Genomic DNA, 17,233 nt, shown 5'->3' on the forward strand with positions numbered 1-17,233 from the left:
AATGCTAACACACTGTTGTACAACTCTCAGTCAGCAGACCCAATATATTTCTCACTGACAGAGGAATAAACACAAAGGCATGTATCATTTAAGAAAGATTTCATGCAAAAAACCATCAGATAGCATAATCCTATTATATTAATATGCAGCAGGAACAAAATTGTAGATCTGCTTAAGTCAAGTGGGGGCTACGTCACTGACTTCACTGGAGTGGACTTCAGAGAGGACTTCACTCAGTCCTTGTGACCCTTGTCCTGTAGAATCACTGTTGAAATTTACCCTGTGTAGAAAGCCACAGACATGGACACCAGGCCAGTTTTAAGAAGAGCCATGAAATGGAGGTTTGAGATCTTTTCAAAACTTGTTTGGAAGAGAACAGTAGTTCTTATGAAGAGCATTTCCAGCTGAGCCACCTGCTCAGAGATTCTGGAAGGAATGCCACAAAACACCTTGAAAGAAGTAAATTAGTTCCTGGCTTAAAATATGTTAAATGTTATGTTAAGAATCATAGAATCAGTCAGGGTTGGAAGGGACCACAAGCATCATCCAGTTCCAACCCCCCTGCCATGGGCAGGGACATCTCACACTAGATCAGGCTGGCCAGAGCCTCATCCAGCCTAGCCTTAAACACCTCCAGGGATGGGGCCTCAACCACCTCCCTGCACAACCCATTCCAGGCTCTCACCACTCTCATGGGGAAGAACTTCTTCCTCACATCCAGCCTGAATCTCCACACTTCCAGCTTTATTCCATTCCCCCTAGTCCTGTCACTACCTGATAGCCTAAAAAGTCCCTCCCCAGCTTTCTTGTAGCCCCCTTCAGATACTGGAAGGCCACCTCAGAGCCTTCTCTTCTGCAGACTGAACAGCCCCAACTCTTTCAGTCTGTCCTCATAGGAGAGGAGCTCCAGCCCTCTGATCATCCTGGTGGCCCTTCTCTGGACACCTTCCAGCATGTCCATATCTCTCTGTGATAGGGGCTCCAGAACTGGATGCAGTACTGCAGGTGGGGTCTCACCAGAGCTGAGTAGAGGGGGAGAATCACCTCCCTTGACCTGCTGGCCACACTTCTCCTGATGCAGCCCAGGATCTGGTTGGCTTTCTGGGCTGCAAGTGCACACTGACAGCTCATGTTGAGCTTCTTGTCCACTAAGGTCTGGAGGAAATTGAGAATACAATTTGAAAACAACTCACCCAAATAAGTTAGTAGAAGGGGGCTATTTGTGGAAAACCCTAACCAAACCACAAACAAAAAAAAACCCCACAACCCCTTTATAAGGTAAAAATAGGGTTTTTTTCCCCCTCTTAATATGACCATATTTCTATCTTTCCTTAGTGTGGCACTTAATGAAAATCTCTACCATATTGTCTTTACTGTCAGTCGCACTACAAATCTTGATATTTTCCACAAACAAACTGTTTGAGAAAGCTGATGTTTGTTTTTAAACTGTATTTGAACCTATTTCTTTCAAAGGAAGAGAAACCTTCTCCTTCTTGTGGGAGTGTTTTAAACATAGAGTCTTCCTGTAGGAAAAGTAACTGTTTTCCTCGTGAAGAATCAGTTCTCTTGTCTACCATATGCCTAAACCTGAGGAAAAGCTTTCTAGCTGAAATGCAGGCAATTACATCATTCTGATGCCTGCCATACAAACGTTCCAATGTATGGGAAAGGAATGGAAATTCAAGCCATGCTGTTGTATGGAAGTTTACAGTTTAACTGGGGCATGTGTAATAGGAACAGCTGAAGTCTTGGGAGAAAAGATTCTTGTGGTTCAAGTTCTGGGAATTAGATGCTCTGGGTTTGTGCCAGACACTCCCTGTTTGTTCTTGGAGAAGGTTCTCATCCACACTGGGCTTTAGATCATCTTTTGTGAAAGAAATCATCTTCTCTGCATCCTTTTCTCTATTTAGTCTATTCATGCACACCCACATCCACAATTCACATTCATGGTCTTACTACTCATCTAATTTGAAGAGTAGTCTGGAGAGGAACTGTGTCACTTTCTGTCTATTGACAGTTATAACTAAAGATTTTTTCTCCCCCCTTTAAATCCATTTAAAAAAAAATTGTGAAGAGATCTGGTTGAATCCCATTTATATTTCACTGTTAGTTTTGGATTGGTCCATACATGTAATAAGTCTTAATGAGAGCTTTTACATGGTATTTAATGTGATAACTATTCCCAAAGTTCTGCATTTCGCCAGAGCGTAAGTTTGCATTTGGCAGACTTAGAGAGGCTTGGGGCAGAAATAAAGAGGGAGTTCTCTTCTGTGCTCTAGGAGAGCATTTCTGAGAGGGTTTAGTGAGAAAGAGACATCCTTCCTACTTGCTGCCAGGAAGGACTAGGGGGCCTTTTCTCAGCATGCTTGCAGCACTGGAAACTTATCTCTTACCCAGGTCATCTCCTTCATATATTTGGCACTAAAATACTTTTCACTCTGCTTGTTCAGTCACAAGTCTAGGCAGAGTCTCTAAGTGAGTGTTTCAAACAAAGGCCTTGCCAGTGTGTGGATTTCCAATGCGTGTAACTGCGCTCTCAGCATAGGACAGATATTCTGGAACCAAGCCAGCACCTACAACCAGCATACAAGAAAAGGTGTTTGCTGATGGGCTGCACTACCCAGAGGGTGGCTGCTTAAACTGAGAGCTTCCCTAGTGCAAGAACCCACATCAGCAGGTGTAACAGGCTGTGTTTTCTGGCCAAATCATTGGAGCTCCTCCGAACAGATAGGCACCGTGTTTGATGCCAACGAGCATCAGAGGTCCAGCCCTAGACATAGCAACTTTACTTAATGCATGGCTATAAGATTTTGCTTTGAAGTCAGAGTACACTTTAAGTTTTTATTTCATCTGTGTTTAAGACAGCTGGTAAGTAAACTTGTATTTTGGGTATCAGTATTTGGACTTCTATAAGCAGAAGGGCACATCCTGGTCTTAAGCCCACCTCTACAAGTTATTTGAAAGGCAAACTTGTTTTTTTTGCATAGTTTGATGACTGTTCTTCTTATACACCATTTGACTCTGCAAAGCATTTAAACAGATGAACTCAAGTATGTACTTTATTTTGAATAAATGGTTAAGATGCTGACATCTACAGTTAAGACTCAGGCCTTTGGGACATCTGCACTTCTGCATACTAAAAAGGCAGAAGTGGCAGCTTTAAGATTTTTGTTGTTTGGATTTTGAAGACTCCAACAAAATAACACTGGTCCTTTCTTTGGTCTCCAAAATATTCTTGTGAAAGTGCATTGTTGTTTTGTCACTGGTTATAATCTCATGTATTTTTTCCCTCTCTGAAATCATTGCCATGTTTCACCACATGACTCTTTTATAACTTGTTTTTTGCTCATTCTGGTTCAGGGAGCAAGGTGGGGTGGTGGTGCTGCATGTGTGTGGTCTAGAGCATGCAGTTGTACATCTTAGGTCTTTGTGAAGAAATAAGAGGTCTGCAAGTAAATTTTGTGGATGATAGTATTAGAACAGAGATCCAATATGGCCATGCATCTGCAAAATGAGATTCTTCCTGTGACCTGCTGGAAACTGCATTCCAACAGCAGACCAGCTGATGTAGTCATTTTTTGTAAACCAGAAGGTCTCACATCTTGTGTAGGTGTATCTTGAGTGTTGGCAGATAGGTTTTTTTAAGTCTCTCCTGTCTGCTTTTTGGCTTTTGCACTGAAATTATTTTAACTTCAGCCAAAGTCAAAGCAAGAGAGGGTTTATTATTATGTGTATTTACAGTGCAGGCAACAGTCAAAATTGCTCTCATCTGAGTTCCAAGAAAAACATTATTATTGCACAGATATAGCAGTGGCTTTCCACAGGTGAGCAGATGCCCTCCCTCACTTCTCCAGCATACACTACACATATCTGAAAACAAAGTGGAAAGGAAGGAAAATGAAAATCACACAGGTTATACTGTCTTCCTTTGGATTATTCTTTTCTTGCACCCTTTGGTTTGGTTACCATCCTTCCCCAAGAGTGCTCTCTCCTCCTTTCCATAGTGGCCCCCAAATGCCTGCTGTATTACTCAGTCCTGCTGTATTTACATAGCCTCAGGACTGGTGTGCCAAAATTCTCTTTTCTAATTCTAAAGCCACCAAGAGAGAAGAGCATACTGGATGTTAAAGGCTGTTTAGAGCAGCTGGTAGGACAGGTACCGAGGTTGAAAAAAATCATCAGTAGTATATTACATTTCCTGTGGGGAAAAATCCAGGTGTTGGCATGCTCTGGTATGAGTATGGGGCATGAATGTCTAAGGGACATGCACCATCTACTTTTTGGTAGATGGCCTGGGGTGAGGATTAAGTAGAATGCTCTGTGTGTTTTTGATTACACCATAAACAACCTTTACATAGTGAATGATGCCCAATCTATTCCATGATGACTTAACCAATGTTCATAGTCTAAATGCATGTCACATGATTATATTTTATGGAGGACAAAACTCTGTCCTTTTATGTCCAGACCTGAAGTGGGATAACTGAATTATGCTATCTTTACAAAGACAAGGCTAGTTCTGTGGGAAGGGAATACTCATTATATTCCATCTTTCTAGCACTCCCTGAAAGAGCATTTTGTGCGACCTGCAGTAGGAGATAATGTGGCAAAGACGGAGCTCCTCTGCCACAGTTCAGCCTCTGCCTCCAAGCAGGAATATCTGGGTCCTGCTTCTGGCAGATGTTGATCTGAAGTGTTTCTAAAGACTTCAGGCAGCCTTCCCTTCCCTGACAATATACTCCAGTCCAGGGCATTCTTATCAGCAGAAATTTTGTGTTAATGACTGACATCACTTTATGTTGCTGCTGCTTAAAACTGTTTATTCCTTGTTGCTGTCCACTAGGGACATTCAAAATGCACTATCCTCCTCCTTTGTCATCAGCTGTGTATGGGTTTAAACGTCCCTCCTGAACTGTAAACTGCATGCACAGAAAACAGCAAAAGAAATGTCTTTTTTCAGCCACTCAAGATGTGTGTAAACACATGAACTAGATTTCTCTTTACACCACTGAACAGCATGCTAGCTGGAATCCTCTTCTCTTTGGTGTGTTTACAGAAGCCTTAGTTCATAAATGCATGCACTGATGTTTACACACACTAGTGACAGGAGCACTGAGGTCTGAAAGAATAAGAAACTAGCAAAAAGAAACCTTTTGAACCTGCTTCCCCTCATCCCCTCTCCACCTCACTTGGCCCATACAGATTTAAAAACTACTTTCAGATCCATAAGGATGCATATTAATGGATGTGTAATAATAACTAATTTGTGTTTTTACAGAGTCTTTTGTTTTTTTTTCATTTGGAGTTTTCAGAGTGTTGTGGAAACACTGATGATTAAACCTAAGTGCATTCACTGTGTGAAAGATTCTGGAGTGTTATGCCAGCTTCACAAAATATCAAGATTCATCAGGTTCAGTACAAAATTTGGGATGATTAAAACTAGACATCTTAACAAGTTGTCTAATTCTAGCTCTAAGCCCTCCTTAGTGGTAGAAGTCTTATAAGTGTCAACTTTATGGCCACTGATAAAACCCAACTGGCAAACTATTGAAAAGGAAACAGAATACTTAAATACTTTTTTTTCTCATCTTTTGCAATTAGTCCTTCCATTTACTGTAATTGTTTTATTAGTTTCCAAACATGTTTTCAGAAGATACTGTAGGAAGAGATGTAGCAAAGCTGCTTTCTACAGACTTAGTAGCTTTATTACCTCCTTTAATTCTTTTCACTTTGCTTAAATACAGGCATGAAGGAGAAACATAGTCTCTATTAACCACTGGAATGAACATAAGTCTTAGGTGGTTGACCCCAATCTATCTTTGATGACAACTGAACAAAGAAATACAAACTCACTTCCATATGTTGCTTACTATTTGCACTCAACCAGATATCTAAACATTCTGAGAATCTGGTCATTCAGCATTGCAGGGAAACTACAATGAGCTTTTGGGTGAACAAGGGATGCAGGATGTGACCCCCTAATGTGAAGCTTGCCTGACTGAAATTAACTGCATTAAGGAATTTGTAGGGACACTTGGAGACAACTGTTTCTTCTTGGATTGTAGTGGCATCCAACAAAATTACTCTCCTTGTCGTAGGCTAGCTGGGGAAACATATATTTAAATCTTTGAAAATCTTAATTTTTTTGTTTGGTTGGTTTAGATCTAGATATAGTCCAGCTGCAAAAACTTAATTTCCCTATAATCAGTGATTTTTAGTCCATCTTAGTATCCTTAAAATTTTAAGGCAATAAAATATCCTGTACAAAGCTAGAAGGTAAAACTTTGACAAAGTCCTGCTGTGTAAGGACACATGGATACATTTAAAATTAAATGTAGGTAATTTTCTTTGGAATTTTGATTTGGAAAAGAGAGTTCTGACTTCAGACACCTTAGTTCAGGAATTTAACTTTTTATTTCACTTATTAGTTCTGTTTCATTAACTTCACCGTTGGGGATTAAAACAGAGTTTCTTTCTGCTGAAAAAAAACCCATACTTTGAGATCAATCCTGAAGATGTATATATAAAAATGTAGGGTTTTTTTTTTCCCTTGAGATTTTTGACTATGGTAGGATTGGTGGGGTGAGGTGTTTGGAATTCAGGCAAATATAGAAATTATGGCTAGCTGGCATGAGGTAGAAAACTCGGTCTTCACATAGCCTGATTCCTAGACTTTAAGCATGTGCAAAAAGCCCAAGACATTTTGCTTCTTGACAGTGTCCCAGAAATTGCAATAGTTGAGATTAAAGTAACCAAGAAAATGTTGGCATTGCTGCTCTAGCAGAGTGAGTGAATGCCCCAGGCTGCAGTTACAGAGTCAGATCAATTTGGAGACTTTTGCGGTACTAGGATTACGTGGGGAGGGCGGTGAGGGGCTTGCTTGTATGACTTTGAACCACAGCCCCATTTTCTGCAAAACTTGTTCTCTAACATATCAGCTGCACTAGGCATTTATTGAAGCATCTAAGAGCCATGAATGGCTTTCAGCTCAGTGCATCTATCTTTAAACAAGCCTGCTATGGTCTCTCTTGATGCCCTTATGTCAAATGATTTTGAGGCTTTGTGTCTGCAATGAAAATTTTTTTGACCTTGCATTTGGCAGGCAAAAGATCTGGGAGGGTTCTGGAACATATGGATTACAGGAACAGACAAGAACAACCACACTGGTTTGCATGAGTCAGTGACTTAGATGCAAAACCACAAAGATGGGAAAAGGTAAAACTGAAGGCGGTAGAAGTTTTATCTCTTGAGCATTCACGTGAAAACTAGCTAGTTTGTATGAGCAGAGTGTTGTGTGACTCAAGAACCAGCTGACAGAGGTGATGAGTGTGCACCCCTTGGTCTGACATGGATCAGGCTCTCTTTCCTTCGTCTCTCTTTCTGAGGAAGTGAAAGACACAGGCAAAGGCTTGGCATCAACTAGGGTTTGCTTGAAGATGGCAAAGCATGGAGAGGGTAAGGGCCCTCCCAGCCTTTTTCGCTGTCATTTGTGAGAGGGGATTGGTGGCAAGAAAGAGTAATACAGACAAACTTGCTGCCCTACTTCAGGGTGACTGAAAACAAAGGAGTAGTGACTTTCAAAGGTTAAGATTCCAGCCTTCACAGTTAATCAGACCCCATTGTTCATGGCTTTCTGCTGCCACCATTAAGAAGTCAACTCGACAGCTTTGCAAAAGGGACACATGAATATAAACACAAATCAAATTATCAGCACACTCATCCTGGAAGCTACTTCAAGAGCAGCATTACCCATACATGCAAGCACTTGCAGTTTGGGTCCTGCAGTAAAATTCATAGACTTTGTCTGTTAAAAACTACTTTTGTTTCATTTTGAAATCTCACTTTTCTCTCCTTCCTCCTCTTGTGTATTTATTCTCATACATTTGTAAGTCTTAATTAGCGGTGCTGCCCTGGACCTGCATATCTTACCACCTATTCAACAACCCATGGGAGACCATAAAAGCTAAAAACCTGCAAGTATAGATTTTGTCTTGAAAAATAACAAGATAAACATATCAAACAGCTTTCATTTTTTGCCTTTGCTGTGAGCAAGCAAATACATTTGGAAAGAGAGCTTTTTTTATCACACACATAGGAGAAACAGTGGCTTTGATGATATGTTTAGGAGTAGGGAGTCAGCCTAGGATTGGGGAGTCAGCCTAGGACTGGGGAGTCAGCCTTGCAAGGGAAAAGGTTTTTTTGATATTTAGAGGGAGCAGCTTGTATAAACTGTCCCCAGTTCTGCTGAGCTTTGGTTTGTTATTTTTGGTTGTTTGGGTGTTGCTGATTTTGGTGGTCTTGTTTGTTTTGTTTGGGGTTTTTGTGTGTGTGTGTTTGTGTTTTGTTTTTTTCCCTTTCTTTTTTTTTTCCCTGCAGACTGCCTGCAGAGCCGAGTTTGGCTGTAAGTAACAAAACCCTGGCAGAGAGCAAGCTCAAATCACTTGCCTGCTCATGGAATGCCAAAAGCACCACAAGACTGGATCAGAGAGGCTGGGGAATGATTCAAAAGCTTGGACACTAGGCAAATGAAAAGCTAAGGATCATTTCCTAGTATTTCACTGCTGGTTTTTAGCAAGCAAGGGTGGGAGGGGGAAGGGTCTGGCAAATATGAAATTTGCCCTGGAGGGCATTATAAAAAAAAACAACCAACCTGGAATTCTGCAGGCATTAACTATCTGTTGCATGGCTCTGTGTTTTCCTTGGAAATCCAGCACAGTTATGTAACATGTTTGGGCTTTTTAAACTTTCCTTTCACCGGAGCTTTTGACTAATGTTTCCATTGTTATAACAAAGTAAGCTTTGCCTCTGTGTTCTTACTTTTCATGAATAGTTAATGTGAGTTAAGAACAAACACAAAACCTGAACAATTCGCATTCAGACCTGCATTTATGTGGAGGTTTTTCTTTCTCTGACTGCTGTAAAGCAGCTTTTGACAAGAGGCAATACTCTTAGCTTATTTACTTTTAGGGTGAGGCTTTATTTGGGGTGGGAGAGTTTAGGAGATAACTATATGGGGAGCAGTTTAAGTGGTTTATCATAGCCCCCTTTTCTTTCTAACCTTCCCAGGCACATATGTGGGGATTATAAAACACATGTCTTTTCATTATGTTTCCCAGACATAGTAAAGTTGTTAAATCTGCCACATCTGTCTGTCCTTCCTCGACCTCCCACATTTTTGGCTTGAGGTGAAAGAGTAGCATTTCCCCCATAATCAGATGGCATTGCAGGAAAGGCAGTGTTCCTGCAGCTGAATAGCAGGGCACAATAAATGACATCTTTTCTGAACCTCCATAACACTGGCCCCTTTGGGGATAAAATTCTTTTGGTTAGGTTTTGGTTTTGGGGTATTGAAATGAGAGGTCAATGGAGGTAGAAAGATAGACATAAGGTAATGGCCAGAGTATTTCTTTTTGCATGTGAAGTTTGTGCAGTTGCTTCTCCAAAACAATCCACAGGAATTATTTTTGCATATGCTGGTCTCAGGTTGTGACCCAGGGTAGTTACGAGTCTTGGATAAGTGGATCATAGAGAATCAGTTCTTAGTTCTTGATGGGAATTACATTCACACAAGTTTTTTTCCAAACAAAGCTCAAAACAGTTTTTAGAAGTATCTCAGTAATGCTGTTACTTATTAGAGGAACAGAGGAATTAGAAGAATTTTGACAACGTAAAGAGGCTATACTTCTTGTGGGGAACTTTCCATTTCTGGCTGTAATGTACAGCTTCCCCATATGTGTGTGAAGATGAGATTCAGACTTATTTTATTCCACCTCTCTCACACTCCTGTTGCATTCAGCTCCGCAACCTGACTAGGATAGCTAGAGTATCAGCCCCACCATGGCAGAGCTCCTTGTTGCGATCGGTATGTTGCTGGTACCAGAGTGAACCAGTTTAATGTAAAATAACTTTTGGTGAGGTAAATCCATGTGCCCTGACAGAAAGCACACATGAGGGCTGAGGGAGCTGGCAGTTGTTATTGCAAGGCCACTCTTCAATAATCTTTGTCAGTCATGGCAACTGAGAGATACTGCCTGAAGACTGGAGGAAAGAAAATGTGATTCCTATCTTCAAGACAGGCAAGAAGAAGGAGACAGGTCAGCCTCACCTTGATCCCTGAAAAGATGACAGAGCAGCTCATCCTGGAAACCATTTCTGGGCAAAAGAAGGAAAAGAAACTACTTGGGAGTAGTCAGCATGGCTTCACCAAGGGGAATTTCTGGGCACTCCAGTACAAGAGAGACATGGATTTACTGGAGAGAGTGAAGGGCCACAAAGATGACTAAGGGAGAAGAGCATCTCTCCATTGAGGAAAGTTGGAGAGAGCTTGAACTGTTCATTCTGGAGAAGAAAAGGCTTGGAGGGGAATCTCATCAGTCTCTAATTTCTGAAGAGAGGGTGTAAAGAAGCTGAAGCCAGGGTCTTTTTTGTGATGCCCAGTGACAGGACAAGAGGTAAAGGGAGCAAACTGCATCACAGAATGTTCCATCTGAACATCAGGAAACTTTTTACTGTTAGGGTGATTGAGCACTGAGACAGGAGGGTTGTGGCCCCTCTATTCTTGGAGATACTCAAAAGCTGTCTAGATGTGGTCCTTGAGCAACTGGTGCTAAGTGGACCTGATTAATCAAGGAGGTTGAACCAGATTACCTCCAGAGGTCTACCACTCTGTGATTTCACGGTAAGTTAGTATTTAATGATTATTCTCCTGAGTCTGGAATTCACCCTGGAAATATTAAACTTGATTAACCTCCTTTTCTTTCAACTCTACGCGGTCACATTCCTTCTCAGGAGAAAACTGCATTTTGGAAAAAATATTAACATCCATCCTGCTTTTTTTACTGCTTGTGACTGACACCAGCGCATCACTCTGTCATTCCACCAGTGTCAGAAGGTGTAGGTCCTGCTCTGCATAGCTGAGGCATCATTTCCCCTCCTTCAGGAGAGAGTACTTAATTTCTTCAGTCTTTGGATCTGGACGCTACTTCTGAAGTCCTTACTGAAAAGCAGTACTGTTTGTGCAGACTGTGAAAAATGTGAAGTGTTACAGAGGAGCACATTCCTTCTTATTTTTGCTTGGCCCTCCATCTGTGCCATTGAAAGCAATATGTATTAAATGCAATGTGTTATTGCTGTCACAAAATAGTGTTGATTCAGCTCAGTTTAAAATTGGCATAGACTGATCTATCCTATTTAATACTTTTTTAATACTTTTTTTTTTCTTTGGGCCAGCCCAAGCAGAATGAGCTGGCTGCCATTTTTCTTCTAAAAACATATTTTTGTAATGCCCAGATAGTCTGAATAATAAGAAACAGCCTGTTAATACATACTGCTAAGACTAATGGGAGTATTTTGGCAGTTGTACGTTGGAATAACAAGGCTGTCCAGTACAGAGGGAAGCTGAGTATATGAAGAACAGAAAGCTGAGAATTGCACAACCCTGACAATATGTGCAAAATTTAGGAGCTGCTCCTATTCCCACTCCAACAATACTAAAAATTCCCTGAGCTTTTGAAAAAATTTCAGTAACTTCTGTTCAAACCATTTTTCCTATGTCAGTGTTCCAGCACAGAAGCAGGGTCATGAAATGGATATAATTTTTGTGCTGATCAGTAAAAATAACGGCATCACAAGGAAAATATTCCTCTTGCCTGACTAATCTCTCTCCCACCCAATAACTGGCTATAATTTCATTAATGACTTCAGACTGCTGCATTTCCCGGAGAGTTAATGGCTGACTTGATGCTAACAGCTTTGCCTCAGGCACTGGTCATTATTCTCTCGGAAGTGATCGATGTCTTAGCCATAATTAATTTGAAATTCCTACACATCTCTGCATTTTTTTGTTGCTTCTTTCTCCACACTTCTTGCACCTCCATCTGGTTTTGCTAGTGACAAGGCTGAAACCCATCTTTTCTAACTGCTAAAAATGGTGGAGGAGGTAGAAGGAGGACTGAATAATTAAGGAAACTCTTTCATCCATTCCTATTTACTTAACTAATGACAGATAATCAATGCTTGCCTGTCCCTATTATAAATAAAACCAGATGCTGATGCCATAGCCAAGGACTAATCCAGAGGAAAATCTGGCATTTTGAGCCCCCAAAGGCACTTGGTTCCATCTGTTGAAGCAAGTTGCAATGATGTTCTGTGATCTCTTTGGTAATGTTATCAGCCCAGCTGCCCTGCTGCATTTGAAGAATCTATATACAATGGGAAGTGGTAGCACCAATCAAGAAAAATCCATTCATTATCTACCACAGCATGACTGTCACCTTCTACCTCTTGATTCTACTTTGATTTTGAGCAAATACTGTTGGTTTTGTTTTGTTTTGTTTTGTTTTGTTTCACAAACTAGAACAAGCAGCAAAGCCGTACAAAACACTGGCTTGATTTGTTAAGCTTTGCAAACCCTTTCACACACCCCATTTATTTAAAGGTTGGCAGTAATTAAAAGATGAATCAGAGCACTAAAGCAGTAGAAGTGATCATTCCAGTAAGGTGGGACAGTGAAAAGTCCTTCAAAATGGATTGACATATCCAAATTTCTGCTGTTTCATTTCCCATAGTCTGACTCCAGTCAGTTTGGGATATTTCAAAGACAGCTCATTAGTTAAGACTTGTGACTTCTCAAGGAAATACTTACATGACAGTATCAGACCTTCAAGTTATCTAAGAATAGCTCTTCCTGCATAATAGTCTTTCCTCCCTTAATCTGTTCCTCACCCTGCAAATAACCCACTTGTGCATCCAGACTCTTTGAACACAGAGTTTGAACAATGGGGGTTGGAGGGAGAAATATGGGAATATTTGTGCAGCAAGAATAAGTTGACAGCTCAGAAACAATCCCATGTACACTACTCTGTGGACACCTGAACTCCTTCATGTAAAAGTTCAACACATTTTATGAAGTAAAATGAATTAAGCCACCTGAAGTCAAGTGCCTGGCATAATGGGGGCCAAGTACTCAATAGGCCATCCAAAGGGTGCAAATAAATAATACTAGTGTCAAAATCTATTGAATTAATTTTCCTTTTTACCTGTATAAAAAACATACTCTTTGGACTTAAATCATAATCACATCCAAAGAAGGGCAACAAAACTGGTGAAGGATCTAGAACACAGGTCTTGTGAGAAATGGCTGAAGGAACTGGGGTTGTTTAGTCTAGAGAAAAGGAGGCTGAAGGCAGACCTTGCTCTCTACAACTCCTTGAAAGGAGGTTGGAACAAGATGGGATTCATTCTCTTTTGCCAAGTAACAGAACAAGAGGAAATGACCTTAAACCACGCCAGGAGAAGTTTAGATTGGACATTAGGAAAAAATTCCTCACTTAAAGAGTGGTCAGGCACTAGAAGAGGATGCCCAGGGAAGTGGTGGAGTCACTGTTCCTGGAGGTGTTTAAAAAATGAAGAGATGTGGTGCTGAGGGACATGGTTTAGTGGTGAACTTGACAGTGTTGGGTTGATAGTTGGAATCAAAGATCCTGGAGGCCTTTTCCAACCTTAATGATTCTATGATTCTATTCTATAACATGCCAGATATTATCACAACACAAATGTTCAGAAATTATTTCTCATCTCTTCCATTCCTTGAGGAAAACCAAAGCTGATTGACTCATTTCTGCCAAATCTATTTTAAGATGCCTTTGCTACCACATTGAAATCTAAATGTTTGGAAACAGGTAGTGAATGCTATCTGCTGTTTGGTTAACTGACATCTTTTACAGCAAGACAGTTAAGTAAATGTGTCTTGAACTTCTCAGAATGCTTGATTCAGGGAAGCATCGGAAACTTGGAAAGCCAGAGGCAGCTGAATGTTTTTGCACAGTAGCAAGAGTTATCCAGCGTTATTCCCTCAGGACCTGGTGGAAGCCACAGATTCTCAGTGCTGTGGGTAAAGCTGCTATATCTTTCCTGAGAATTAAAACATTCAAAATCACAGCACATTTGTGAAAATGTCCATTGTAGGGGATAGAAAATGTCTCTGGCCAAGAGAGAAGGCGAGTCCCTGTCTTATCCCTGTCTTGTCCCTGTGAGTCCCTGGACACACAGTGCATCAGCCGGCGGCCCTGCCTGCCCCCTGCCGTGTTCACCCTTTTGCGGGCAGAGAAGTTGTGTTGGAAACTGAAGGAAATTCATTATTGTACCCAGGCAGGCAGATTACAGAAAGCAGCAGGAAATTCCTGCAGCTTCTCTCGTTCTGAAACTGTTTTCAAAGCAATTCCTGGTATCAACTTGAAATACCCACTTTTCTCTCTCAAGTTATTTGGGTATGATCAACTTGCTTTGGCGACAGACCGCTTTTCTCCCGCACGCAGCTGCGCACCCTCCGAGGCGGACTGTTTGGCCGGTTCCTAGTTTCGTTGTTACTGTATCCATACCGCTCGGTGATCCAAAAACCCTCCCACCAGGACAGGGAAGGCGAAGTTTCCCCAGCTTCAGACAGAGCTTTCGGCACCGGCTCTCTGATTTGTCGTCCCGGCCCCGGAGGGGGCACGGTGTGGTCAGTTTGGGAGTCCGGTAACAAAAGGGGAAGCAGAACAGAGGAGCTTGGAGAGCGGCTGGCAGCCGGGGGGAGCTCAGACTGCCTGGGGAAGCTCAGCAGCGGCAGCAGAGGGGCGAGGGGCCCATGGCTGCGGGCGGCGGGTGAGGAGCGGGCGGAGGGCAGAGTCCCCGGCCGCGTCGGAGGCGAGGAGCGGCCCGGGGTGTCCCATGGGCGGCCGGGCCAGCCTTGCGTGTCGCAGGAGGGAGCTGCGTCCCCCGTCCTGCCGCCGCTCCGCGCAAGAGGAGGCCGAGACGATGGTTCAGGTACGCGGGACGTGCTCCCCACACGCAGCGCCGAGGGGGCTGCAGCGCGGGTTTCGGCACTGCCGGGGCCGCGGACACCCCCGCCGGACTCCAGGGGCGGGCCGCGGGACGGGGGGCGGCTGAGCCGGCTGCCTGGAGCATCGCTGTACCGGGCCCGGGTCGCGGGGCGCCGGCGGGGCAAGTCGGGGTTCGGCGGGGCTCGGTTCGGCGGGGTCCGCTTGCCTCTGCAGCGGGGAGGAGAACGGAGGCGCAGATACACAGGGCACGCCTTGACTCCTGCCCGCAGGCTTCCCGGCGCCCAGGCTGAGCCCGGCGCAGCCCAGCTCGGCTCCTCCGGGCCACGTACGCGACAGCGGCGGCGGCTCGGCAGAAGCACTGAGCCTGTCCTGCTGCGTGGTGAGCTCTGCCGTGGCTGCCAGAGTGTCGATATTCCTTTTTAGAATCACAGAACCATAGAATCGTTTGGGTTGGAAAAAAACCTTTGAGATGATCGAGTCCAACCAGTATCTAACTCTACCAAGGCTACACTATGTCCCTCAGCACCACATCTCTACATTTGAACATGTACCTAAATGGTTTTTGGGAGGCAGTCACAGAAAATGAATGTCCAAAAATGGGAATGGGTTGAAAACCCTGAAGTACTCAGGGCAACTTTCATGGTGTGAGTTTGCTCAGCTTTAGGTAATTTGGTTTTAACTCTATTTCATCTCAGTATTGGGTTGTCTTTGACTTTCTGACTGTAGATAAAACCAGAGGAACTGCCAAAATCGTAGCCTCTCATCACAGCTGTGAATAGGAAGCAGCAGAAAGCTCTGTGGAGTGCTAGCTGAGAGCTCAGTGCCGTGCAGCACATTCCAGGGGCTCACTCAAGCATCTCCATTTCTGGTTTGCTAAGCAAACCTCTGGACCTTTGAAGTTTCAGGCACTTCCTTCTGGGTTACCTCGAAAGCTCAACAGATTTAAACTAATTTTAAGCATATGTTTAAATGTCTGTCCTGGTGCGGGTTCGGCACGCTACAGCAGTCTCCCTCCCCTCGTGCACGCCAAAGTGAGCGTTCTCTTTCATTTCAAATCCCTTCTGAAAACATACCATTCCTGTTGAAACCTTTTAGGATTAGTTTTCCCAGAAATTAATGAATAATATACCTCACAAGTAGTAAACTGTGGATGTATACGTTAAGTAATTTTGACTGGTTTCAAGATCCTTTTGACCATCTCATGTGAACTCTATCTGTGAAACTATCTCCATCACGCTTGTGTCTAACATTTCAAACCAGACAGCCTCAAATAACCATTTTATTATAAAAAGCTGGCAAGGAAATATCTGAGTATATGTTTTCCTGCCAGAATTGCCTTCCTCTGCGATGTAAGATGGCCAGCATTCAGTTGTAGACAAGTGACTCATTTAAAGGGCTATTTTTTTTTGTCGCTTTCTCTCAGAATAAGAAGAAGGAGCTTTATTCCATCTGAAAGCATATACAATGATCTCCAGTGATCTCTTGCCAATGAACCATTAGCCTATGACCTTAGGCACAATATTAAACTTGAAAATCACAATGTTACAATGGAAAGAGAAATTACTGTAATAAACTTTACTTCCCTCCACCCCTGCCCCCAACCCTCCTGGGACTGATAGTAACAATTTTTGAGTACTTCTTAGCTCCAGCATCTTGAGTCCAATTTTAGAATCATAATAGAGTGTGCTCCTACTAATTGGTCATTGTGCAGGGACTCATTTGACACCAGGACTGCAGTTTTACTGGATGTTCTTAGAATCATGGAATTGTTTTGGCTGAACCCATTAGAGATGATCAAGTCGAACCATTATCTAACTCTACCAAGTCTGGTGCTAAACCATGTCCCTCAGCACCACATCTCTGCCTCTTTTTAACAACTTCAGGGACGGTGACTCCACCACCTCCCTGGGCAGCCTGTTCCAATGCCTGACCACTCTTACAGAAAAGACATTTTTCCTAATATCCAACCTTAACTGCCCTGGCACAATTTCAGGCCATATCTTCTTGTTCTATCACCTGATACTAGGGAGAAGAGACCAATCCCCACCTCGCTCCAATCTCCTTTCAGGAGTTGTAGAGAGCAATGAGGTCTCCCCTCAGCCTTCCCTTCTCCAGACTGAACAACCCCAGTTCCCTCTGCTGCTCCTCACCAGACCTGTCCTCCAGACCCTTCACCAGCTTCATTGCCCTTCTCTGGACCAGCTCCAGCACTTCAATGTCCTTTTTGTAGTGAGGGCTCCAAAACTGAACTCGGTACTCAAGGTCTGGCCTCACCAGTGCTGAGTCCAGCAGGACAGTCACTTCTCTGTTCCTGCTGACCACACTATTGCTGAGCCAGGCCAGGATGCTGTTGGGCTTCTTGGCCATCTGAGCACACTGCTGGCTCATATTCAGCCACTCCCAGGCCGTTC

This window comes from Indicator indicator, chromosome 11 (genome assembly GCF_027791375.1).
Source record: "Indicator indicator isolate 239-I01 chromosome 11, UM_Iind_1.1, whole genome shotgun sequence".
Taxonomy (NCBI): Eukaryota; Metazoa; Chordata; class Aves; order Piciformes; family Indicatoridae; genus Indicator; species Indicator indicator.